A 26,540-nucleotide genomic window follows, 5' to 3' on the forward strand; every position below is an offset into this window, starting at 1 on the left:
AATTGAATAAGGGTGTAAATCGGTCTACAACTTACACCCTTACACTCAAGAAGGGTGAGCGGGCGCAAATTGTTTTACGAGAAATGCGAAAGTGATAAGTAAGCGACGGCGTGGCTTGCGAGCCGAGCTACCGAGATCCTCGACGCATGATAATGACGGATGGCGATGATGATGACGCTGCGCTAAGTTTTCAACATTAAAGAAGGCTCGTTGAGCGAAGTGGTTACATTTTCGCGGATTGATGGTACCCGTTCTTTTTCAACGATAACTACGCGGCTTAAACGCCGTTCAAAGTAACGCGTATATAGTTAGATATAAGCGAGAGCGGCACATAATGGCTTCCGCGCGCAGCCGCGGAGCGTGTGGCGAGCATGATGCAAGAACCGTGCGCCGACCGCGCCGTCGGGTATCGATTGAGCCCGATACAGCGGCGCGTTCGTGACCCGCCCATTGGGAGAAGGCGGTGCGCATTCGAAGAACAGGTGCGAGTTCCGAACTGCCCCGGAACAGACACCGGGAGGAGGAGAAGGGGGCCACCAACAACCTGATCGGACCGCGTTCGCCTGTACCGAGAGGAAGGGGCTTGTATAGTTGGGCGCGTTAAACTACTCCCTCTAGTGCAGGGCGCCGGAGTATAGTAGAGAGAGGGGGAGGGGGGGGGGGGGCTGTAGCCGCCGCACAAAGGGTGTTCGTTAGAGGCGCGCGCGCGTAGGGCCCGTACGTACTCCGAGCGGCCGACGACGCAGATGGGACGGGGCAGGGTTCGAACCCGCGGACCCCGGCTCGACAGGCGCCAAAACGAATGGGCCCCCGAGGAACGCGAGCTCAATGAGACGTGTCCTCGGCGCCGCTGCTCACACTTTACCGCCGCTCGCCAGAGAGCCGCGCGTCTATTACGGCCAGGGGAGGCAGGTTGGACGCCCGCATGCATGCTGCGGTGGGACGGGCCCGTACGCGGAATCAGCTGCGACGGTGTACCACGTGTACCGAGCGTCGTCTGTCGCGCGGTCAGAGGCACCGGCCGCGCTTAAAGGGACGCCGCCGTATATAGTGAGCACAAAAAATTTTATTTGAAACGGCAATAAGGCGCAAGGAATGAGAGTCTGTCTCTCTTCCTTGCCCCCGTGCTTTTAATTGTAGCTGTTTCCGTTTTAAATATCATGTATACCCCCTTGAGCAAAAAGTGTACGGACCAAGGAATTCCACGACGAATCCCGAGTTTCTTGTCCGCCTATGAATGTAACCCGAAATTGAGAACCGCGCAGTCCAGCCCAGACTCGTGCCTTTGTCACGTGTGCACCCGTTATGATATATACTCTTCGCTGCATCGTAATAAATGCCGCACCCGCGCGTCCACTACAAGAAACCGCGCAAACATAGCAAACAAGGTCGGCTTGTGCTCGACGTTCTCAAAGGAGCTGCTGAACTTGTCAGTGCTTCAGGGACATATCCGCCTCAGGTAAAAGCGAGCGTGCATGATGTGCACTAGCATCAGTGCTGTGTACATATCCTCCCTGTATACAAGCAAATGCACATGTTTCGAATGACGCTCTAAGAGTGCACACGCAGGCAAGAACATTATCACCAGTATATACAACAGTGAATGCACCCCGGTCTCGCCTTATCATCGACCTGCGCAAGCTCCTGTGAAACCCGAATACCTGCAGGTCCGCCATGCCGGTGCAGAATCCCGACCTCTATACGCGAAAATATGTGTTCTAGGTACGGTGTTCTTAATCGTCCGACCGAACTCTGAGCAGTTTTCCTCGAGCAGCCACTCAGCGCGCACTCAAAGTGACATCTCCGAAAGTAACCGTCCGAGAATGTGTCCCCACCTTCCGAGCGCCAGCGTCAATAGGAAACAGGGTTGCGGTTCTTGGCGTATGTTAGTCGAGGTGAAATTAAAACGTGTTGAACGGGAGTTGCCGAGTGACGTTCCTACCCTGTATAATTCCTGCATTATGCCCAAGAAACCAACAAGAACAGTTCACGACCAAGAAGGCGATACGAGAAAGGAAAAAAAGAAAAAAGGTATAGTGTAAGCGGGGCGTACGTCACCAGACATGGTCCACCTATATAGAGTGTAAGGGGGCGTCACCAGATTTGCTCCTCGTTGCAAGCGTGTGGGCGCCCCGGTGAACCGACACTGCGGTGATTTTGTGTGACAGAGAGGAAAATAGCCCGACGGCCCAATCCTCAAGCGGCCCGCAAAGGCCCGCGCCACGAATAATTGATGACGCCGGCCCATGTTCCCCCAGCGCGCGCAATGACAGGGAGGGGATCCAACCGCGTGCGACGGCCCGAAACCGTCGCAATTACAGACCTCGAACACGTATCGCCCGGAAGCAAGAGAGGGCTAATGAGACGCTTTCATAGAGCGTCCCGGCTGCCACGGATCAGCTGCGGTGGACTCTGCACTTTCCAAGGAGCGGCTGCTATAGATACAGAAATGCCGTGTCGTTTCGTGGCGGAACTCGGGTGTTGGTTGTATGGTATCGGCTTTCTTCTGTGACTGAGGCATATGTGTATATACGCCATTACCGAACGAAGCACGCGTCTATTTTACCATCCTAATCAAAATTAATGAAGTTTAATTACGGAATTACGGGGTTTTATGGGCCACAACCGCCATCTCATTGTGAGGCACGCCGTAACGGGGGACTTCGCATTAATTTCGACCACCCGGAGCCGTTATTGAACGTGCACCTATATCCAAATGGACGCGTCTTTCTTTCTTTCCTTCTTTCTTTCTTTCCTTCTTTCTTTCTTTCTGCCCCCTTAGAAATACAGCCGCCGCTGGAATCGAACCGGCGACCTCTACAGTTCTGCAACGCAACGCCATAGCCATTCAGCTTATATTGCGGCGGCTCCGAAAAGCATATAAACCAACGAAAGGAACGCGTCCGTGTGATCCCCTTCCTGCCCCCTGAACACTGTTTCCTTTACATTTTTTTTTTCCAACTTCAAATTCCAAAGGAAAGAGCGGCGTGGTCATTCTGACCGACATCGTACACCCGTTCCGCATCGGGACAACTCATCGCTGGCGCCCGGTAATAGAGAGCTTTAGAATATAGGGGTCCCAATAGTTTGGGGCCCCTATTCTAAAACTCTCTAATGTCTCCACCAAACGGCCGTGTCTGTATAGCCGCCGCCAATTCCTTCGTCGCGCAGGCCAGCAATGTATTAGCAAATGCCTATGCCTCGGGCACGCGAAGGTTACGCTAAAAAGGCGCCGATACGAACCTCGGCGAGGCGGGGCGGCCGCGATCGCGTCACGTGACCGCCGTCGACAAGTGACTTGTGCACACCGCGCAATGCCGCCCCTCCCGTTGTTGCGCGCCGCGGTGCAAAACGGTTTCGCCGCTCGTCCGGCGCAGCGGTCAAGCGGCGGCGTGCGAAATATAATCGAGCGGCCCGCCTCGACTCACGGACGTCTGGGCAGCGGCTCCCTCGACCTCGGGGTGCGTGTGCGTGTGTGCGGGACGACGCCCAAGGCGAGCACGCTTCGATCTGGAGCGAGGACGCCCGGGCCGCATATCGACCACGCCTCGCAAGCCGACGATCGGAAGGAGTGGGGAAAAAAAAAAGAAAAAAAGAAACGGACTGACTGACCCGGTGCGCCGCCGGACCTGACGGTGTGGCCGAAGTTCGAGACCACTTGGCACAAAGTGTTGCACTAGAATTCAGTCTAGTGCAACAGCCTTCAGCGCAATTACAGTCTATAGTACATCAGACTGTTGCACCGGACTTGGCGCGCATGCGTGCGCTTGTCCGAGGGTCAACGGAAGGACGCGGCGTCCAGCCGGGGTCACTACAAGCCGTGGGTTGGACCCGTTAAGTTTCCTACAAAAGAAATACTAGATGAGACTCTGGCACTGCGAATATGATTATGCCGCTACCATTGAAAGCATGGAGGAAGTAAATCGCTATAGGAGAAAGCACAGAAGCGCAATGCAACTGAAGCCAAACGAACCGGCTCGACAGGTGATCGTTACGTCAGAACGCGCGGTACTTTAATGCACCTGCTCTGCACAAGTACAGATGAGCGCAGGGCGGCCGAGTGATTGAGCGTCGATTAAAAACAACCTGGAACCAAACGTTCCCGGCCAATATGCCGAATCTCAGTGGTCGCGTGTTGGGCCAACACTGCTAGGGGAAAAAAAAAGCGAAGGGAATGGACTCTCAGAAAGTTCGCTTGCCAAGGCTGACCCCGTGGCGTTAGTTTACTTCCTTCCTCCCTGATTGGAAGGATGAGTAGTACTTGGATTCGTTGCGTCTTCGTGCCTGTGGCTTGAGATGTTCTTGTGACATCTATAATTACTATAGTTATTTGCTTTTTATTACGCCTTATCTCTCTACATCTCAGAGTTTTCTAGGCGCAACGAGGAAATTAGTCTCTGCGCACATGCGCAATAATTCCGGATTATTGCGTTTATAAAGCAATATTGTTACGCGCGGAAAGGCACAGACAAAAGACACTATTCACACTGTTTACACTGCGGCGGCTAGATAGACATTTGCTCACGCCAAGAGTCCAGACGCTTCATCGTCTTTCTCACGGCGGCATGTATCTTGTTATAATGCTTTGTTGAAAGTTGTAATCAATTTGTAAAATCACAAAGCTGTTAAAAAAACGGATAACTAGGTTTACGCACTTCCACGTCCTTACCATCGTTCCTAGCTCGATGATAAACCACACTAGCAGATTCATAGACTTTAGCGCCAGAGTTACTAGCTCTGGTAACTTTCGGAGGAAACTTGAGTCGGACATGGCCTCCGAGATCCGAGGTGTACGAGTATAGGGTGTGCTCTTTTCCCTGTCGTCAGACATGTGGCCTCCGAGATCGCACTCGCTGGCGCGCCCGCGCGATCCCGGAGGCCACGGGCTTGGCGAGAAAGAGAGAGAGAGCACACTATGTTCATACCCCCTTCCTCATATGCTAGGCACTCGAAATGCATTCAAAGGTGATCACTACAAATTTATACGGGACAATACAGAGCAACACTAAATCAGCTTAAGCACCGGCGCTTTCTAAACGCTGTTGAACGTCTTTTTCAGCTCAGTTTTAAGCACTACACTTTCACTCCTTAATTACCAGCGCCCAGGTGCAAGCGCTGCAGAACAGCTGTCTGCGATCGCCGCAGCGCGCTATAAAGCTCTCGGAGAAGAAAATTTTAAGAGGACGCGCAATGCGCCGGAAGTGAAAAATGAAGGACAAGCAACCTCTCTTGATGTTCGCTCCCTTTAAGGTTGTGCTTTTCCTTCACTGTTCGACGGAAACGCGTAAGTTCGAGTCCAGGCCGCAGATGTGCGCAAACGTCCCCTGATTACCCGCTTCCCGCGCAAACTTCAGGAGCTGCACCAAGTTTCTTTTTTTCTTTTTTTTCCCACACCGCAGGGCAGATAGAAGGCGCACCGCGCACTATGCGCTCGAAGGAGAAGCTCCAAAATGTTCACATTAAGATCCAGCCACGGCACGCAGGACGTCGCGGTGTCTTTTGACGCCGCGTATCGTGCACGAGAATGGGAGGCGCGGCACGTATAGAAATACTCGTCGTGTGTATACGCTACGTACGCTCGAGTGTCTTATCGGGACGTGGCGATCGGGCGGTGCATGCGTCGATGAGCACACGAGCCAGCGTCGCACACGGTGGGCGACATACATGGGCTGCCGAGTGTGACGATGCCGATGGCGGAGATCAGTGTTATACCCCTGAGAGGCGCGCGCGCTCCATTCTCGAGGAGGAGTCGGCACGCGCCAAGACACGAGATCCGCCCTGTACTTTCACATGTTACTCTCTCTCTCTCTCTCGTTTTTTTTTTTTTAAGAGGACCGCACAAGTGCTTACGCAGCGCGCGCGCACAGACGCACCAAGAGAGATGACCACACACGCTCAGGTATGCGCACATACCGCACATATATACGCAGTACGCCGAATGTGGGTAGCTCAACATGGCCTCCCTTATATATAATTGGAGGAACACCGCATGGTTCCCCTCCGCTTTTCCATCATAGCGGTGTTGCGGCGCGTAGCGTTGCAACGCTGCTTCTTTAAGAGTTGCAGGACGCATCAATTACTCGGTGTATAACTTTTCGACCTGACTCATCGGTGCGCCCGAGTGACGACGCAGCCTCGACCGTTTAGGTTTCGCCCGCGCCGGCACTTCGTATTTGATACCGCCGCGTTTCAAGTCAGCTTTCCTGCAGTACACTCTGTGCCCCCCCTCCCCCCTTCCCTTTTCAAACGTGGCATAAATACGCGCAAGTTGGTGTCTGCGATGCTTAAGGCCGTTCTACACAAACATCACTGTGGGACAAGTCTGCGGAAGACCTCTCAGCTTCGTCTCATTGAACAGAGTTCGTTTAACGTAACTGCCATGGAAGCACGAACGTTGCAGAGTTCTCGCTGCGTCGAACTGCGCTCGTGGATCTGTTGGCGATACAAAGAGGTTTTCTTCCTCCTCTCGAGCTTCTAAACAGTGGTGCTCCAAAAGGAAGCCTATACAATAGGCCTGTCAGATAGTCAACTGTGGTCATGCGCGCAGTGGCTTAATTTCGTTCGAGAAAGGCTGCACGTTTCTAAACTGCAGAGCTGCGCGCCTTCAACGGCAATTGTATGTACGTTGTACCAAACCTTATATAATTTACAGCGTTTGAAGATAGCATTAGGCAGAGCTAACCGCAAGGTGCAACCGAGGCGAGTGGAAGTTAAAAAAAAGTATCAAAGAAAAATAATAGCACAAATAACGAAGCGGGACACTCAAGCACGAGCAAATATCGCACGGTTTACTTTGAGTATGTCGGACGTCGCCGCCTGGGATTGATTCCAGTTCGGCACGACACACATTCGTGAGCAAGGGGAGGTCCACGGGATCCGGTTGACGCGCACCACAAGCCGCGCGGAACGCTCGACCCTTCCTCCTCCTCCTCCTCCTCCTCTTCCTCGGCGCGCGGCTGATAGCGTACACGTGCACGTGCGGTCGCCGCACTACAAGCGCACGTGGCCGGCAAACGCCAACCGCGTGCCACGGCACCCGGGGAATACGCCCGCGGCGCCAGCTCTCCGTACAAAGCGTGCTGTATGCGCAGAAACACACACACACGACAAACTCCCCGCGCTCTCTTGCTTTGATCCGCAGCGAGCGCTTTATCGTAAGCCGATACAACACGCGTTGCACATTCTTAATACCCCCCCTCCCCCTTCCCCCCAAACCACCTCCTACCTATTCGACATCGCAGACTGCGGGCTTTGGGCGGTCGGTGCGTGGAGAGGGCATGCGGTGTAGTTTTCTTCTGTTCTGGTGTAACGTGCACGGACTTCCCCTCGTATCGGTTTCGCTGATCGAGACCAAACCGTCGAGCGCGGTGTTATGTGTCTGATCGATGCGCGAGAGCCGCTGATATTACACGAGGCACCGCACCCTGCAGGATTCGTACGGAAGAATGAAGAGCGTATACCGATTGAGCCAAATGGTTCCTCAACGGAAGTCGTTACGTATCGCCCGCCACGCGTTCATGTAGGAGAAAAAGCCGGTCAGAGGAACCAGGCATGCCGTTGTGCGAACTGAGCGTGAGTGGATCCGGAGTTGAGCCCGCAACCTTCCCTTTTTTTTTCTTTCTTTTTTTTCAGCTCGGTGGCGAGCTCCCTTCAAGCGCGAAGTTTCCTTCGCGGTATAGCCTGTTGGTCGCGCAATCACGCCTGGTGAATTTCGCTTCATCGCGTTTGCTTCCGCTTGAATTTACGGCTGCTATGCATCCCGTGTTCACTGCATCTATCTCTCTATATATAGTTTCATATATATAGACACAGATTAAGAAGTTTGCAGGGACAACATGGCCACAATTAGCACATGGCCGGGGTAGTTGAATAAGTATGGGAGAGGCCTTTCCCCTGCAGTGGGCGTAGCGATGATGATGATGATGATGATGATGATTAGTTTCACAGTGCGCAGGACGATCGCGTGGCGACAGTCACGCGTGGCATTTATTTGACACACCGGCTGTTTCGTTCGAATATTTCCGGACCACTCACCGGGGTCAAGAACGAACGGCGGCCTCCCAAAAAGTCGTGAAGCGAAGCATTTGCGGGCGGAGAAGGGATCAGCGTTTTGGAGATATCGAACATGCGTCGCGCATGCGCGTGGTTGGGTCTCAGACAGTGAAAGGCGTGAGACTGCCAGAACCAGCAAGTTTTTTTAAAGTTTATGTAGTACGTTATGTACAGGTATAGTTAACGTCTGCGCACTCATCTGTGAAGCTGCGCGAACTTGTTTATCTATACGTGAAGCTGAACTGTGTGTTCTCGGACAACACGAAGCATGCGCATTCGTTTACGTTTGCAACGGTTTACATGTTTACCTTTTGTGGGCCCCTGGACTCATTCGCGTCCGAAACCTTGTGATATTGCTCACTCACTGTTTTATGTGATACCTTTGTGGCGCATTTTATAAATATTGCGACAACATTTCTTTTTTTCCCCACGCGACCAGAAGTTGTTGGTGCAAGCGCCAAGCTCTCCTATTACATCATGTCAATAAAAAAAAAGTGTGTTAAAGTACACATGCGAGAGACCCCGAACCGCAGCCTTGTTGGCGACTGTTTCTGCAGTTAACAAACCTCGGGGCCTCCATTAACCGAGTCGGCGCGGCTGGCGGAACGATTGCAGTTGCCTCGATCGCTTCGTGCTTCGTGTATCTCTCTCTCTCTCTCTCTCTCGTTTCTTTAATATATGCGCACCGATCCTCGGCACGTATACCGCAACAATAATTCACTGTTGTGTGCCGACTAAGGTCAGATCGCGTATGCTTGCGCACGCGCGATTATCCGCGCAGTTGACAGTTCAAATCCTTTGCTAGCAAGAACTAAAAGAGATAATGTTAAAATAGGCTTTGAAACCGCAGTAAACAGGCACAGTTTCGCCCTTAAGATGCGTATCTCTCGACAAAGGGAAAAAAAAGAAAAAGAAACGCACGCGAGCAACTCTATCACTAGATAAAAAGCGCCGATGAGCTTTCGATACCGGCGCCAGCGTATATACGTCTGCTCACCGACGCCGTTTAAGAGAGGGCAACAGGCGGTCGCAAGACAGAAAAAGGGGACCAAACATGGCGCCCGGTGAGCATGGCGGCCGACTGCCAATGTTCGTATTCGCGCACTCTCGCCTTGTTTTCCAGCGAGCGCGTGCAGATGCCTCGACAAGCAGTTGGCGTGTTGCGCCGGCGGCAGCGCCTCGCCCGCTTGCTCTGATTAGGGGGCGAGGGGGAAGGGGGGGGGGGAGAGTGCAAGCATAATGCGGCGCCTGGCGGCGCGACGCCGTGATCCTAATCGCTCCGGCGACTGCACGAGAACGAACGCGTGAAAGTGCGTCCTCCACGGGGGCCCAGCTCATGTATATATATCACACGGCTAGCGGGCGTGTATACATAAAGATTCGAATGGAAACGGTCCGCCGCCGCTGCATCGATAACCGCGTCTCTCGTAGACAGACGCACTTACGTGCACTGAGAGCACAGGCCTTTGCTTGCAAGAAGCGACGCGGGCTTGGGGGCACATGCATCCATTGGATATATATATATATATATATATGGCGTTGTCTCCCGGCGTCGTCATGTCGAGCATCACAGTCCCATTAACGGCCGTATAATGCGTTTCGCCGGATATCCACTTTTGATCGGTATCAGCACGCTATCGGACAGTGTAAACGCGAATCGCTGAAGTATAATTACGCCGAAAGTTCATTCCGCATGTGGTTTGCCCCCTTTCCCACGTAATGTCCTTGTTCTTCTATTGTGTGGGTGCATACGTACAGCCACATATACAAACTTAACTGGAACACAGAATAGGCATCTCGTAAGCGCTTGTCATTTTTGCAAACCCAACAAGCAAGCATCGAATGCCTTCGGGGAAAAAAAAAAAGCTCTTTGAGCTATGGCACCATTCAAGGCACCCCGAACAGAAATCTCCAGCATCTTCCGCAAGAGAAGCCAAATGGTGGAGTAGGTGTTCGGGACGGAGGCTGTGCATACAATGCGCTCTTCAGTGAAAGGAAATACTTGAGCATCGATCGGTGAATTCCGTTCTGGAGCAAATCAGGCAGCGCTTAGCTTTGTACGAAACCACTCGCCAAAGTGGCAAGGCTTTCCTTATAGTATACATATGCCTGCGCAGCACGTACACTGCATCCGTGGAACTGGAAACCCGTTGCCGGAGTGCCCGCAATCCGCGCGAGTTGACCGCGTGTGTTCCCTTTAACGCTGGACCACTTCTGTACCTATGAGGTGTAAGGGCGTTTATTCCGAAGGCCACCTATAGATGGCGGAAGACATCATCCTGTCTTGGCGGGTGTTCTCTCCGCAATGTATCTACATCGCCTCGCCCCCCCCCCCCCCTTACGGTGAGGTCTTTAATAAATATGCGACCTGCAGGAAATATACCCACAGTCGTCGTCATAAACCTGTCCAGACAATCTATAGAGTGATCGAGTCCTCGTTGCGGCGCGGTTCGACCATCAAACAAGACAGCTTACTTCGACTGCGACCATTATTTTCTAGAAAAGCTATAGTGAATAGGGAGTTTGACTCAATTTAAGAAGGTTTCACGGTTACCGTCTTGCACGGTGTGAACATAAAACAAACAAGCGTGCATTGCATGGTACACTTAATTGCCCTATACTTGATCACTCTAATACGTGCTCAAAGCTTCCAGGTTAAGAGAGGTGAGGATGACAACAATGGAAGGGGAGGGTGGTTGCATGATCGGAGGTCAACATGTATGCACCACGAGCTTGCATCACCCGCGCCTTCTCGCCCTTTCGGATATACACGAGTGCTCTCATCAAACACACAGTTATTCACTGCCGACAGGGCACCCTGCTGCACAGAACTAGACTTTACGCTCGTCTACACCTCTGGCGACGGCGGCTCCGCGGCGCGGCAAGAAGTGGACGCGTAGCGGCATCCACAACCAGGTCACACAGTCGGTTCTCCGGCAGCTCGCTTCCGCTCTCGCCGGCCGGACGTTGTGACGCAGCCGCCGTGGGCGTGGAGGGAGCAGAGAGAGAGAAATAAAGAAAAGAAAGATGGCCACGGGCGATACCGGCCGATACCCCGAAGCCGGCCGCTTGGACGGCGCGTTCGCTTTTTTGTCCGCTATTAAAACGCGCCGGGCGGAAGAAAGGGTTTCTTTGGCGGTCGCGCCTGTTGTGTGCGAACTGCGCGATCGATGCTCGAAATGAGGCCGCGCAGAGAGCCTGCAGACAAGTATACACATACGCAAGTATATACGCAGAACGAAAAGGACAACACACTGGCGTTGTGGGCGCGTGTTTGCCACGCCTGCATTTCGGTATCACGAATCCTTATATATATATATAACTGTCCTCACCAGCTTGCTCAACTTTAGAGCCGTTCTAATTTCCTGCGCAATGCCCCTTATACCCGCTGAGCGTGCCTCCTGCGTAGAGATACATATATAGCTTTCGATGGCCTCCGCACGCGCTGCACCGTTTCTCGTGATACGAGAGCGACGGCGCCGCAAGTCGGTGCGGCCCGATATGCGTGCCGCTACGCGGGTTAGTTGCGTGTATGACGACGACGTATCTACGCGCTACGTGCTTTTGCCGGTGAGCGTGGCGTGAAACAAAAGGCCCCACGGCGGCGCGTTGACGAACAACTTCGGCGCGCGCTCGGCCATGCGCGAAGATGGAAACGCCGATATATAGTACCGGCGTACATATACGCGTATGTATGCTGCCGGCTCTCGTACCCCGGTTCGCACGGGCACCGTTGAACGCCTTTCCGATTATGAGCCTTTCGCTGCGGCCCACAACGGAAGCGGCCTTCCCTCCGTGCAGGCGCTGCCTGCCTGCAGTGTCTTGCAACGCAGGCACGCTTACATCGTTTCCGCGATTTACACACTGCGCGACGCGCATAAAGGATTGCTTCCCCTTGTGTTTCTGCGCGTCTTCATTAAACGGGTGAAGTCGTGCTCGAGCGGTGCGAAGTTAGAGAAGTGCCCCGATTTTTTTTTTTTTAACGTGCACCTGCGTGCGTTCAGTTTCGATCCATTATCGTTTTAAAGCTTCACGTATGTCGATCCTTTTGACGGCTCTATGTGATTAATTGTTTCGCGAAAGGAGACTGTTGTTCCCTCAGTCATAAATATCCATATATAGAGGAAAGTCCCGTGGGAAAAATGTATGCACGAGATGCCGGAACTTATATTGTGGCAATGGGTTTCGATAATGCCAATGCAAACTTACGTAACGCGCGCAAAGTTCGTCTCAATTCGCACACATTGACGAAAGAGAGAGAGAGAGAGAAGAATACAGGAAGGCAGGGATGTTAACCAGTCAATAGTCTGGTTGGCTACCCTACACTGGGGGTTGGGAGAAGGGGAAGAGAAAGAAGGGAGAGAGAAGGCGTAGGTGCGTGTACGGACAGCACTTCAGTTAAAGTCGTTCGAGCAAACCAAAAGTTCTGAGAAAACACAAAAGTGCCTTCACTGCCTTCTGAGCCGATGATCGGCCGGGACGGTGCCCTAGACGAACCACTATACATTTATGCCTAAGAAAGAACAGACCGCAGGCGAATACTCTTCATGTTGATGCGTTAGCAGGTCAGTCCGCATGTTTTTGTTTAAGATTCACAATACGTACGCGCGGACAAGTGGAAGACGCCAGGATCGCACTCCTGCCGATGGCATTCGTGGTGTCATCCGCGGCGCACATTCATTTGATGTAAGCCAGCGGACGGGATATCCGTAGCACCAAATGCTGGCATACAACGCGTCGGGATAAAAGGAAAGTTTTTCCCGAAAGGGCGATATATCGCCCGAAGAATGTATATGCGATCACAGAACAGCGCTGTAAACGTTTCCCGCGAGCCTATATATACCTTCCTTTACCCGTACTCTGCGCGCAATGCACACCTTGGGAAGAAAGTGCTCCATTGGCTTTACTTCTTAAAGGAGCCCAATGTTAGACAAAAGTCTAGTGTGATACAGTACGCCTTTCTTTAGCGATATAAATTTTTCTTATGCTTCGATTAACGCTGTGACCGCAGCGCTCAAGCGACGCGGACATACAAAGATCAAAGGCGGTGCGCTCTATACTTTCAACTTTGAAAGGTTTCATTATCCTTTTCTGTGTTTAGTGCCTACTTCGCTCAAGAGCTATGGTCCCATGGCAGTATGAGTGCCAGGCCAACTTTAGTCCGAAAGCTTGCGCTTCGACGGAACTACCTGCAAAGTTGCGTCTACACTGAGACATACATGCACCCACCAAGGTGCCGGACAAGCGTCTGCACTCTCTCGTATATATCGGAGTACGAACGTCAAGTTCATTTTCCGCGGAGAAAAAGACATCCTTAAATGGCTTTTCCCTTCGCCTCCCATCACACACACACACACACACACACACACACACACACACACACACACACACACACACACACACACATATATATATATATATATATATATATATATATATATATATATATATATATATATATATATATATATATATATGTGTGTGTGTGTGTGTGTGTGTGTGTGTGTGTGTGTGTGTGTGTGTGTGTGTGTGTGTGTGTGTGTGTAAACCAATAAAGAATCAATCCCGTGGCAGGACGCGTGCGAGACTGGGGAGGGTGGGGGGTGCGGTGGGCCGCCAACGCTTATCGTCCAGTGGCCGAGGTGTCGCCAAAGGGGCAGCAACGACATCGTCCGCGCATGGTGCACACGATGACCGCGTGCCACAACGTACACGTACATACACAGGTGCCCACGGCGGCTCCCACGGTTCGCGGGGTGGGGAGGGGGGGGGGCGAAGCGGTCGACCTCGATTCCGACCTCGACCACGAGAGAGCACGCGCATCGGGGTCAAGCTCGGGAGCGCGTATAGCGGCGCTCGCGTGACGCGCCGGTCAGCGGCGCGACGAAGCCGCCGGGCGCCGCCGCCACGTTAGGGTTAAGGTTAGAACGTTTCGTCGTCGCCGTTCTTCTTTCGGGGTCGACGCGAGGGCGACCCGTTCGTTCCCGCAGCAGCGTGCCGTCCGGAGCGGACACGTCACGATCGCCAACGAGAAGGCGTCGAGGGGGAGGGGGGTCGCCAGCACGCCGGGCGCGTCGAGGAAGAACGACGCCGTGTACCTCGGCAGCTCGCGGCATCGAATAGCGCGCGGTCCGACGGTGTGTAGGGTCAGCGTGGCGGCAGGTCGGCCGTGAATCAGCGGGCCTCCCCTCCCGGCCGCCGCCGCACGAAGTCGGTGACCACTTCTGTGCGCAGCCGTCCTGGGGAGTTGGAGGGAAAGAAAACAACACGCTACGAACAAATAAGATAAGAATAAAAAAACAAAAACAAAAAGAGCGCTCACGTGCTTTGCGCGCGTGCAGGCCTGCTTCTCTTGCGCCCCTGATCCGGCCGGCGCGGTTGCATATAGGTGGCGCGCTGGTGGCTCATGTGCGAATGATCAGGCCGAGAGTGTATGGCGCCTCTTGCCCTCCTGTTGCAACCTGTGCGGCATTTCTTTTTTTGTTTTGTTTTGTTTACCGTGCACGCGATCTCGGCTTATAGGTAGGCCACCGCCGGCCACAACAACTCACTCGCGGCCGGGTGTGTATATGTGTGTGCATTTGCGCCATTAAAGGGCACGACGCCGCGGCCGGTGCTATAGTAGTAGTGGCAGTATATATATATATATATATATATATATATATATATATATATATATATATATATATATATATATATATATAGTGTGCCCGCAAGTCGCGCACCGAAGGAGGGCGCGTGATGCCACCACGAGTGTGGAACGAATTATGTGAGAGACCCCGTTCGTGTGGGCGCATTTATTTCCTTCTTTCTTTCTTTCTTTCTTCTCCTGCATTACGCCTTGCATCGTGCTCTCTCTTTCTCTCCCAACCTTTGGGCCAGAACCTCGGTATAAAGACGGTCAGAGAAAGGAACCAGTCGAACTTTTTTTATCTTTTTATCTTTCTTTCCTTCTTCGCGAGTGGAGCGCGGCTCTTAAATCACGAGCAATGAGCAATAGGTGGCAGATTAGGGAGGGAGATAACCCCCGTTCGATACGGGGGCGCCCGATCGCGCCCAGGTGAGCGCACGGAACGAGGGCGGCGGCGTGCACGGCGGGTCAAGTTCACGTACGCCGCGACCGCGTCTCACGAGAAGGATGAGCCCGAGGTCCACCACTGCATGGGCGCGCGTTTCTTTTAAGAAGTGGGACACACTCACTGCCGCCGCTTATCCTGGTTACACGGTGCCGCTGGACAATCACGATTCGGTGTATAATCGCGGGGGAGTCGTGAAGCGCTAACCCCCCCCCCCCCCCCCTCAAAAAAAGAAAAGAAAAGAGAGAAGAATTTCGTTATGGGCACAACGAGGTCGCTGACACCGTCGCGCCGATTTTCGCGGTGTTCCTTACCGACCGACGCTATATAGCTATACAGGATACGAAGCGCTTGAGAGTTGGTGGCGCAGATAGGGGGCGATTGAAGCCATTGTAAATTATGTTTAGTGCACACTTGCTTTCGTTAAAAAAGAAGGAGAAAAAAAAAACACCTTAACGGAACAGCTAGGTGACCCATTCTGAGCTGTAGGCAGGATCAAGCATGCATTCGTGGCATCAGATTTAACGTGGCCTGCATACACGAACTGTACTTTAGGCGCTTAAGCCGACGGACAGATTCGCCAGTGTGCTCGGTGTCTATAACGCTCCGCCGCGAGGAACTGCAACGTGTGACTAGTGTCTGCCGCGGCGCTAAACTCCTAAGAGAGACAATTTCTGAAGGCCGCACTGTACGTGCACTTGCAGCGCGACTCGCTAGCTTGGAGCTGCACTGTAGAATAATTTACACCCATAAAAGTGAACACAAGGGTGCAAATATATCTATGACTCACACTAGCTTCCACAAAAGAAAGGTTTAGGGGTGTGAGTTATAAACTGATTCACACCCTTTTTGCACCCTTAAAGGTGTAAATCATTTCACAGTGTGTGTCACATTCACGGCCCGTGAGGAAGCACAACCTGCCCACTGCGAAAGGGTTGCTGGTGGTTCTAAGGTCCTATACGGGACTCACTAAACTTTGTGAACAGCTTTAGTAAGTACACGTGCTGCTTGTGTCTTGACGTCATCACTGCGTATATATGCCATAACTATCACCTACCACCTGGAGTATACATAGCATGGCAGGGGACTAGCCAGGCAACTCCTCCCGTTTTCTCATTAATGTCTGCATCTCTTTCTCGTTCAGAGCTGTGTGCATATCTCACCTTCCCAATGTTCTAGTCCTGCACTAGTTCTAGACCTCCTGCACTCTTGCTTTAATATCTTTTTTTAAGCTTCATACGGATTTCGGCTCTTTATAGTCGCATATCACTTGCAACAACAAATTGTGTCCAGGCCTACCCCATCAAATCGTAGCGCACTGAATATAGTTATTTGAATGAATGAATGATTGAACAAATTGTGTCAAACGAAGGGCAACGACCGAACGGCGGGAACGCCGCGCGACAGACCTTTGTTCCTGATACACCGATTCCTGTTGCGCGCTCCTTCCTGCAGCTTCGGCACGCGTCATTCAGCGTGAGAAATGAAGACATTAACGTTCATCGGCAAGCATAATTTCGGCGCGTTCAGCGATAAACATCCACCGCGCGAGCCACAAGATCACGTGGTCAGCCCGGGATGCTCGACGTTTCGCATCGGTTTGAAGGTAGAAATTCTTTCGGCTGAGTGAGGGACAGAGAGGAAGGAAAGAACTATAAGCCCCTAGCAAGTCGATTTGATTTCAGAAAGAAAGGAGAAAAGAGCCGCTGATTTCATGCACTTCTACAGGGCCCCTAGGGAGCTAGGCCGAACTGCAGGAAGCCGCGTCATCTTCAAAATGAGCTCATCGCGAATGCGCAAAGAAAAAAAAGAGAGAATGAATGAAAGAAGTAAAAGAAGAGCTCTTTCTCCCCAGACCGGCACAAATCGCGTCCAGGACGTGCACAGTGGCCACCGCAAATACCGCCGACGCGGTTGCACTTTCTCGCTTCCATTCAAGAATCGCCGATTGTCCGAGGCAAGGGCTCGGAGCAGGCAGGCACAATGGGCTTCTCGTATATTACGTTGCGGTCCACGAGTCATTCAGCGGAAACGGAACGAGAGAAAGAAAGAAAAAAAAGGAAGGATGAGGTCAAATGCTTGCTTCGGAGACGCCAAACGCGGTGACCAATCGAGTTTTCGAAGGCGAGGAAAAAGAACCAAAAATAAATGCAGCCGCTTCGGAAGAACGGACGCAAGAATGGATAACCGTCCAGCTCTCAGAAGGCATTCGGATGAGCTGGACCGAAGGCTGCCGTAACACGTGAACGAGATTGAAGAAAAAGGGGGCGGACGCAGAAGCGATTGAACCTTCCTTCCTCAGCGCGGAGCCATCCTCCATTCAGGGAATCGAACGAAGCGGGCAAACGACCATTCTGCGATGCTTCGTTCACCCCCCCGTGCCGTGCGAGTATGTACATAATCTCGCAGCGAGCGATAGCACCGTAAAAAAAGAGAAGCCTCGGACGGAGAGAAAACGGCCAGGACGGTCTGCCTCGCGGAAAGTCTCGATAGATGCGTGCAGTGCCGTCGAAGCTGGATCCGATCGCCAACGTCACGAGGCCGCTGGCACCATAAGAGACAGATTTAGCATGATGTGCACAAAAAGCTTGCTTGAGCGATAATCTAGCGGGTGCGCAGTCGGTATGTAGCACAGAGGGTTCTGTACCACGTGCAATGGAGCTGTAGCTCCGTACCACAGCGTTCTGTCCCCCAGACAGCATCTGCTACGAAGCGCATGCAGGGACGCTAAGCGTTTTCATTCCTTTGTCACCTATAGTAGATCCGATATATATATATATATATATATATATATATATATATATATATATATATATATATATATATATATATATATATATATATATATATATATATATATATATATATATATATATCATACTTTATTTATTAGTAAAAATACAGATAATTACATGTGCGTAGTATACATAAGGAGGTCCCATAGTCTCTCCCATAGAGAGAGAGAGAGAGAGAGAGGAGGTGCTGGCTTACGCAGGCATTCTCTGACGCTTATTCCTATATCAAGCTATGCGCATGCGTACTTTAGACCCGCTATTTTATTCACGCGCGCAATGCTTTTACCCACGCCGTTCTATAATCATGTGTAATGATTCGGCAGAAACGTTTCCGTAGCTGTTGGCCAGCGCACGGGAGACGGCGCACCGTAGTGAAAACTTCTTTCTGCCCGTTAGTGGAAGCATCTTTGCCAGACACGTCCCGTGGTGACCGCGGATGACGCCAGTAGCTACAACGCGTCGCTGCACGGCTATCCTCGGCCGAGGTGTAGGTAGGTAAGCAGGTTTGAGACGGTGCGTCCTGCGTATCGCAGTGGGAAGGTGGGGGAGGTCAGGTTTGAGACGGTGCGTCCTGCGTATCGCAGTGGGAAGGGGGGGGGGGAGGTAGCGTCCCGCGAATGGGTCGGACAGCGACCGCCCTTGAGGGGACCGCGAGGGCGAGGGTGACCGATGCGCCGCGCTGCCGCAGCGAGCGCCCTTGAACTTGCCGCCACCGAAGCCCCGCAAGGAGGAGAGAGAGAGAGAGAGAGAGAGAGAGAGGGGTCGCTGTAACTTCTTCGGGCCAGCGCGTCCGCCTTCTTCGGGTTGCGTGCGCGCGCTCTTAAAAACGTGTACACGCACACATACAAACGGCGGCGTGTCCGTACCTGTTTGGGTTCTGAAACTGACGTCGCCGCTGGCGATGCCCCGCCGCACGTTCGTACGCGCTCGGGAGGGCAACCACTGCTGCCCTCCTCTAGGACAATGCGGCACGCGAGGGGAACCGGGCAGCGAGCGACCGAATGCGGTGCTATCGCGGTGGTCAATCGACACGCGCACGGAGAGGAGGAGGCACTCTTTAATGAAACCTGAGGGGTAGGTATCCCTGGCGACGTGCCTGAGCACGGTACACTCCAGATGATGAAGAAAAATTAAACGATACGCGCAATGCACGCTACGGATACACAACATACAACAAAACACACCACAACTATCTCGACAAACTATGGAATGTCTCATTGAGAGCGGTGTCTCTGAGGAATGTTGTGGAAGCGCATTATTTTACGCGATATGTACAGGCAGCGTTAGTCTATGGTCCGACGAGAGCAGCGTGGTGCAAAGCATGGCCCGATCCCTGCGACCCGATTCATTGAACATTGCATCTGACCTTGCCACTTGGCGTTATGTCTGCTTGCAGGGCTTTGTGCGAGCTGCGACGCTGGTTCACAAGAGAGAGTGTTAGCATAACGTTGACGCATGCGGGAATACTCGGAGACGTATAGCGATGTTGGTTACATCTTGTTACGCTGCGTTCAACTCAAACATTGCTGGAACTATACAGGCGTTCCTGTGGCGGCGTCTGCTCTGTGACAGAACATAGCGGCCACTTGGCACTCTTGCCGGCTATAATGGTTAGAAAAATTTCCCATGCACGCGGAGCTCCCCCAGTGTTCGTTAGCGTTGGCTTCTCCCCACTAAGAGGTCTCTTGTGGGGAAGCTTTCTTCGATCGCAGTTTTCGTTTCAACGGTGATACAAAAAATATTCGTGCGTGCTTGTAACTGACGATGCCAGCATGGTAACGATAAGCGTTAATGTGTGCAAATAAACAAACAAAGTTGCGTCAGTCAGGATTCCTCCATGATAGGCACATATGCACGCGACGTGGCCCCATTTATCATATGGTACGCCTACTCCCTCAACTCTACGCCACCGAATCTCCAGGAGGCGCTGCTAGACAACGTTTGCAATGAAGCATATACAGGGATGCTATAGCGTATTTCGTTCCTTTGTAATCTATTCTGCATGCTTTAGTATACTGCTAGTTATCTGTGTTCCACGTGCTACATGATCTGCTTAACTACATTACAATTCCGTCTAGTATATCATACTTAAGCCATAGAGTTTCGACTTAAGCGGTGTTACCATGGATGGATGGATACTATGAGCGTCCCCTTTGGAACGGTATGGCGGGCTGCGCCACCAAGCTCTTCTCATTATATTGCCTAATGTCCTACCTATGTTAAACAAAGAAAAGGAACGGGAAAAAAAAACACGATGAATTCACACAACCAAACTTTCTGAACCGCTACTGTGAACTTTGCTATTGCGAACCATGGATGGATGGATGGATGGATGTTATGAGCAACCCCTTTGGAACGGGGCAGTGGGTTGCGCCACCAAGCTCTTGCTATTATACTACCTAATGCTCTACCTAGGTTCAAAAGAAAAAAAGAGAAAGAAAAAACCGACGATGAATTCCCATAACCACATTTTCTGATTGCCTATTGTCAACATGGTTTTTGTACGTCTCCGTTTTTTGTCGTTTTCCTACTTTTCTTCCACCAGTCTTCCAATCGCCTCTTTGCGGACATGTTTACTATCCCCCTGCTCTCGCTGAACCCAAGGGCTTCAAGGAGGCCAATGGTCCCTAGCTTACCGCAGCAAGCTCATGCTTCTTGCTGCTTATATCTCGCTTTATAGAGAGATACACTATTTGCTACGAACCATCCGCTATTCAAAAGCGCCACCAAGCGGTCATTCTGACGTTTGTTGGGGCGTTGCCTCTGAGATTGGGCGGCGCACAATCTCGGAGGCGATGGTTATGAGAAGGAGAGCGTGGCTCCGTCGGCAAGTTGAAGATCACCGCGCGAGGTTGGCGTAGGGCACGTTATGGCAGCAAACAGCGTGCCTCTGTTCATAACGACATAATTCCTCGAACTACGAGACTCAACGCAACGCAACGCAACGACAAGGCAACGCAACGCAACGCAACGACACGGCAGTAATTTATTATAGAAGTGACCTGCAGCAGCATGCGCATCGAGTTCTTGTTTTCAGCTCAACAGCCGAAGAATTCGAGCAACTGCCGCGCCGGTACGCTTTTTTTTTTTCTTCATTGTGGTGGGTTGGGGCCATGTGCATGCGATAGGTTTGAAGGACACCAAATGCCCGGTAGTCATATATGCTCCTTGCAGAAACGAAATAACTTACAAGCTAGCATTACCTGATCCTGTCTATGATGAGAAAGTCCTGCTTTCTGAATCGAAAAAAGTATAGAACAGTTCGAAATTTTGTTGTCCAAAAAGCGGGAGCGATGTCGTTGTCTCAGTTCCCGTCCGCAGCGAAGCAGCTTCTATATGGTTGGGTTGATTTTCTGCTCCAGATGACGCTATGACAACTGTCATTGGGGCGGTAACCCTACACGTGCCAGGCTAGCCTTTGTCCAATCAATATGTCACATCATATTTGTACTGAGGTGAAGCATACTAAAACACATTCGTCGCTTTGACACGCGCCGCCTTATCCGTCCCAAAACACTGGCTGTTGCTTTGCAAAACACACTAGTTCGTCATGTGTGCAAGAAACCGCTTGGCAGACGATCAAGGACGCATAGGTTAAAATGCAGACCCTTCTTTCTGCAGAAACAGTTTCTGCAGACCCGTCTGCAGAAACGTTTTTAAAGACGAATATCAACAACGGCACGGCAGCCGCAAGACGCCGTCGTATCGCTGTCAGCACCACGCCACATGTGTTTTTGGCAGTTCCGAAGTGTTACAAAATAATTAACGACTGGCAATGACAGTCCTGGCAATGTAACGGGGGTATGTGACTGCAGGCCTAAGTGGTGGTTCTAACGTCCAACTGCCACCCAGCAGCTGTTGACATTCTAATTTACTTTCATCAACTTCATGCACATTATACGACCGATCTCCCGAACAAAACACGCGCTACCGAGTGGGAAAGAAACGTACCGCAGGTAACTAACTCCACAATGAGCCCTTTTGTGATCGGAACAAGTCCAACGAGAAATACCAAGCACGTCGGTGACTTTCTTCAACGAACTGGCTTGATACAGAGCTCGGGCCGTTGCTTTTCCGATATCCGTGCCGGCAAAAAGCTTCGTATCTGGAGCACTGCTGTAAACACTCTTGCACCCCACAGCACAGCACGTTTCGCGGTTTGGACGCGGACTTATTGCAGTTAACGTAGAGGACCTTGGTTTTCGGTTGGAAGGTAAGTAATCCGGAACAAAACAAAGTGAAGAACGCGGCCGGACTTTGTATAATGACGCTTGAAAAACGTTGGCCGCTACTGCCAGTATAGTAACTCTATACGGCTGCTGCTGCTAATCTCAAGTTACGCTCGCGCCGCCGCTTGAGGCGCCCTCGTCGGTGCTGGAGCGCACCGTAATTGCGTCAGCGACTCACCGCTGGCATTTTACTCAGGGCAGTTGGCGTTTGAAGCGCGCAAGGCCATTACCGCGCGGATCTTCCGGAGGAAGTACGGGGTGTAACATAGCCGACGGCATAGCGGCGGTAGATCGCCTCACTGGATCGCTGCACGCGAGATTCCGAGGGCGTGGACTCGGCGGCCATGCGCAACATGCCTCCTGCTCGGGCTCCGCCATCGTACACAGTTACATAAGGTTACACGCGGCTGTAATTCCGATCGTTGGCATCATTCGTGACTGCCGGCCTGCATCTGTCGCCATCGCGCAGTCAAGCGACCGTACAAACGACGGCTGAGGCGCCGGTCGCGTGCGTATACGGCGCCGCATACGCACAGGCACACACACACACACACGCCCGGTACGCATGGCGATCGCGCGCGTCGTTGTTTGACCCAAATCGTGAAGCACGAGCTCATGCTCCAACTCGCGCTTCTTACTGACGACCGGGTTGCATACAAACATTGTAGTGTGTTTGTGTGTGTGTGGGGGGGGGGGGGGTCACACTGGCGTTCTAGGGCCGCTGAGGACGTCTGGCAGTCGCCAGCAGGATTTCGTTAAAACGAGAAGCATAATTGTAACGGAGAAACGACAGACTACACCTAACCCAGAGTTCGGTCTTGTTCATTGTAAGCATATGAAGCAATCATTGAATACAGGGAAAGCGCAGGGAAAGTTAACTGTTCTTTCTCTAAATGAAATGTGGAAATAACAAGGAAAAGGGAAATGAAGGTGGACGAATGACAGTTTGCCGCAAGTGGGAATCGAACCTACAGCCTGGCGTTACGTGTGCGATGCTCTATCAAATTAACTACGGCTGCGGCCATGGTCCCGTCAACCTTCTTGGGTGTTCGTGTATACGTACAAAATTAGCCATGGCAGGGTCAGCCATGGAGTGTCAATTTGTGCGGCAAATTATGATCGCTAAACTAACCGGGTACAGCGATGCAATCGGCCGGCTCTTTCTGGTGGCCTAAACATGTTATTCTGCGGGAAGCTGTCGAAGCAGTTCGCAATTTTGTCATTTAGATTTTTAAGTGCGGCTGGGATTAAACGTTTGCTGCCAGGAAAGAGTCACGCGAGCAAAGGGGACATGTCATGGTCGGTGGCGACGAACGGGAAACATGCCCGTGCGCATTTATTCACAGGGCCCATATATAGTGCGGAGGCCTCAATAAATTTCTTCGATCTTTCTGCGCAGAGGGCTTCAGTGACGCCGTTGCAAACCAACATTAAACATTCGCATGCAGTGTTCAAAATCTACCGCATTTCACGAGCGACGCGCTATAGGGGCGGAGCAACTGCCGGCAGCGTTTGCGAGGTTGAGTCCACCTGCAGAGTGCGATCCTGCTTCTTCTTCTCTAGTTCCTTGTGTTGTTCGTTCATAGTATGTCACTTGCTTCTTGCTTCTGCAGTACGCACTTATACCTATACGCGATTTCGAGGATGCGTGCGTTAACCCTTTAGGGTGTCCGGGCCTGTTGTGTTCTTGGATTGCACAGTGTGCCCGTAACCGTCACGGTCACCCCGGCGAATCGGTCCTACGCACCTACAAAGACAGTGTCCCGATTGAACCGCCGCGATGACCGCTCCCACATGCGCCACCACCGGCTTGCTGGCCTCCAGCAACATGTATGTACAAAAACCCAGCGCGTGCGAGCCTGCCTCGTGCGCGCGTTTTATGCGCGCCCGCAGCTTAGCGCGTCGTCGCCTTTTGACCCACATCGTGAAGCACGAACTACATGCATGCATACGGCCGGCCCCGCGGAACCGCGCCTGTCTCTTCCTGTTGACACGGCGTCGGCAGCAGCCTCGCCTCCGTCCGGCGAGACAACGCGCACTCCCTGTATCCGCTACACAGTGCGTGTTTGTGAAGGTATGCATACACATACACCGCGGCCACTGTGCTGCGATCTCCTAACGAGGACGGCGCACGGGTTCTCGCGGTCTCTGTGCCTGCCCGAGAATCGCACGTCCACTTCTGCGCGAAGCCGAGCAGCACGAATCTATACGTATACGCGCGCCTACCCCGACAACAACACCGCGGCCAGTGTGGCACTGTGGCCGGTTTATCGAACACGGAGCGTTAGTATATGATTTACCGTGTCTTCGGAGAGCACACTAGACTTCTCTTTCTCTTTTTTGTTTAACGTCTGCATCGTTTACAGACATATCGTCGCATAAGAGCACTGAGATGGGTCTGCGCGGACCGACCAACCACGCAACCAACCACCGTTAATTTTGTCATCTTTTTGACAACAGCAGTCTTTGCGTCATAAACTGTATTGTTGATGAAAGTTTCACCCACTCGAAGGAGCTCGAAGCTGATGAGGAAACTGACACCGGCTTCTCGGAAAAGAAAGCTTCGCAGTATAGGTCGAAAACGCGCGCTGTAAGAAAAAGAAAAAAAGAAAAAGAAAATTGCACTTTCTTCAACTGCGCAGCTTTCTTTCTGAGAAACGCGTATGGGTTTCCTTAGTAGCCCCGAACTCTCTCGTGTGGATGACATCTTTTCCTTTCATGAAACTTCCCCGACCTTGCGGATTTCCGCTGGACTTATTTGGTCAATGCTTTCAGCGCGGTGACCAGCGTGCGCGCAACGCTGCCTTCTATTTTGGCAAAACTCGGGACATCTTGCACCATATATATATATATATATATATATATATATATATATATATATATATATATATATATATATATATATATATATATATATATATATATATATATATATATATATATATATATATATAGTGTCTTCGTAAAGCATGCCTCGTTGTCGTTCGCTTGCCTTTGCATGTATTATCGGAAATGCTGAATAATGAGGAGAAGGACGGCACCATTGCAGTTCAAGGTGACCGCGTCAGGCCTCTTTAGGTACATATATGCCTGTAGCATTACGACACGTAAAAGTACTTATGGGTGTCAGTATTATAGCGTGGGTGTCTACCAGATTTGCCCGTGTACGTTTTACCATGCTGACACAACTTGCCACATTACCTGCTCCGTCACCATAGTTTCTTGGCGTAGTCATAAGTTGAAGCGCTTACTCACTTCTTCTGTGCAAACTGGCGATTGTGCACCGGAATTCCCATAACACGTGTTTTTTTTTTTTTTTGCGGTACGAATTCAATTTTCTGGTTAACGGGTAGACAGGCAAATGTCCTGGTTCACAGATACGCTATTTCGAGGTGACGTTCGCTCACCAATCTAATCTTCAAGTCGCTGTTATCTACGAGGTGACGCGGCGAGTCGAAATGCACGGGAAAATATAGAAGGCCGGGCACAGTCGTTGCTGTGGCAGCGTATATACAGCAATAACAATGACGGAGCAGTGACGCACAGTGGTGCGCCTACAACACGCAGCATGCAGGCGTGGTCCAACAAGGCAATGACGGGGAGAACGCCGTGGAGTATGTAGCGAGAAAGTGGATTATCCGCCCCCCCCCCCTTTTTTTTTTGGCTATACCGCATCGGGATCTTCTCTGGGCCTTTCGGCGCGAACCGCACGAAGCAACGGTATAGTAGCTTCGCCGTGCGAATTCTCTCTCGGTCGTTCGAGACCTTGGCACCTCGGGTCATGGCGCCCGTTTGCGAAGCGGTGACAAGAGCGTTTACATAGTTCCGTTCAGCGCAGCGCAAGCTGCTGCCCGTATACCGGAGCCGATTCAGACAAACCATGGAGAAAGCAGAAAATTCTGTGCAAATTATACGGAGTCGCCATCGGCATCTTACGAGCTTGTAGCCGTACAATGCTTGCTGGATATTCTCTACTGACTAGAAAAAGAAAAAAAGAAAAGGAAAAGAAAGCGTTCAACTTTAGAGTAAAGTAAAAACACAAATGAAAAGGGAGAGAAGGAGAAGTGCTGGCGACTTTTGCTTATACGTTCAGTACAAATTTGTATACATGAACCAAATGATAGAGGTCCTTAGGCGGAGGATTCGAAGAGCGTGTATATGAGAAGCCTATACAAAAATCTTCATTAACTGAGAGTATCCGGTGCGATCTCCGGCCTCAGTCCAAGGCGTCCGCTATGTAGAAGCCTAGGCACACACGCCGGTAAACTTCACCAGGGATACGCTTCGCAGCGGTGCACCTAATTTCGGTTGGAAAGCAGCGTCCGACGTACAGGTGGGGGGGATGCGCGGAGGTGTCCGAGAGTTGGCCGGTCGGCGTAATAACAGAA

At 51.7% G+C, this 26,540-nt stretch overlaps 1 protein-coding gene across 1 annotated transcript in view; it reads left to right on the plus strand.

Annotated features, from left to right (window-relative positions):
• LOC135914373 (protein jagged-1a-like) overlaps positions 1–26,540 on the plus strand; it is a 118,054-nt gene that overhangs the window by 45,811 nt on the left and 45,703 nt on the right. The window lies entirely within an intron of this gene.

Source organism: Dermacentor albipictus, chromosome 7 (assembly GCF_038994185.2).
Source record: "Dermacentor albipictus isolate Rhodes 1998 colony chromosome 7, USDA_Dalb.pri_finalv2, whole genome shotgun sequence".
NCBI lineage: Eukaryota > Metazoa > Arthropoda > Arachnida > Ixodida > Ixodidae > Dermacentor > Dermacentor albipictus.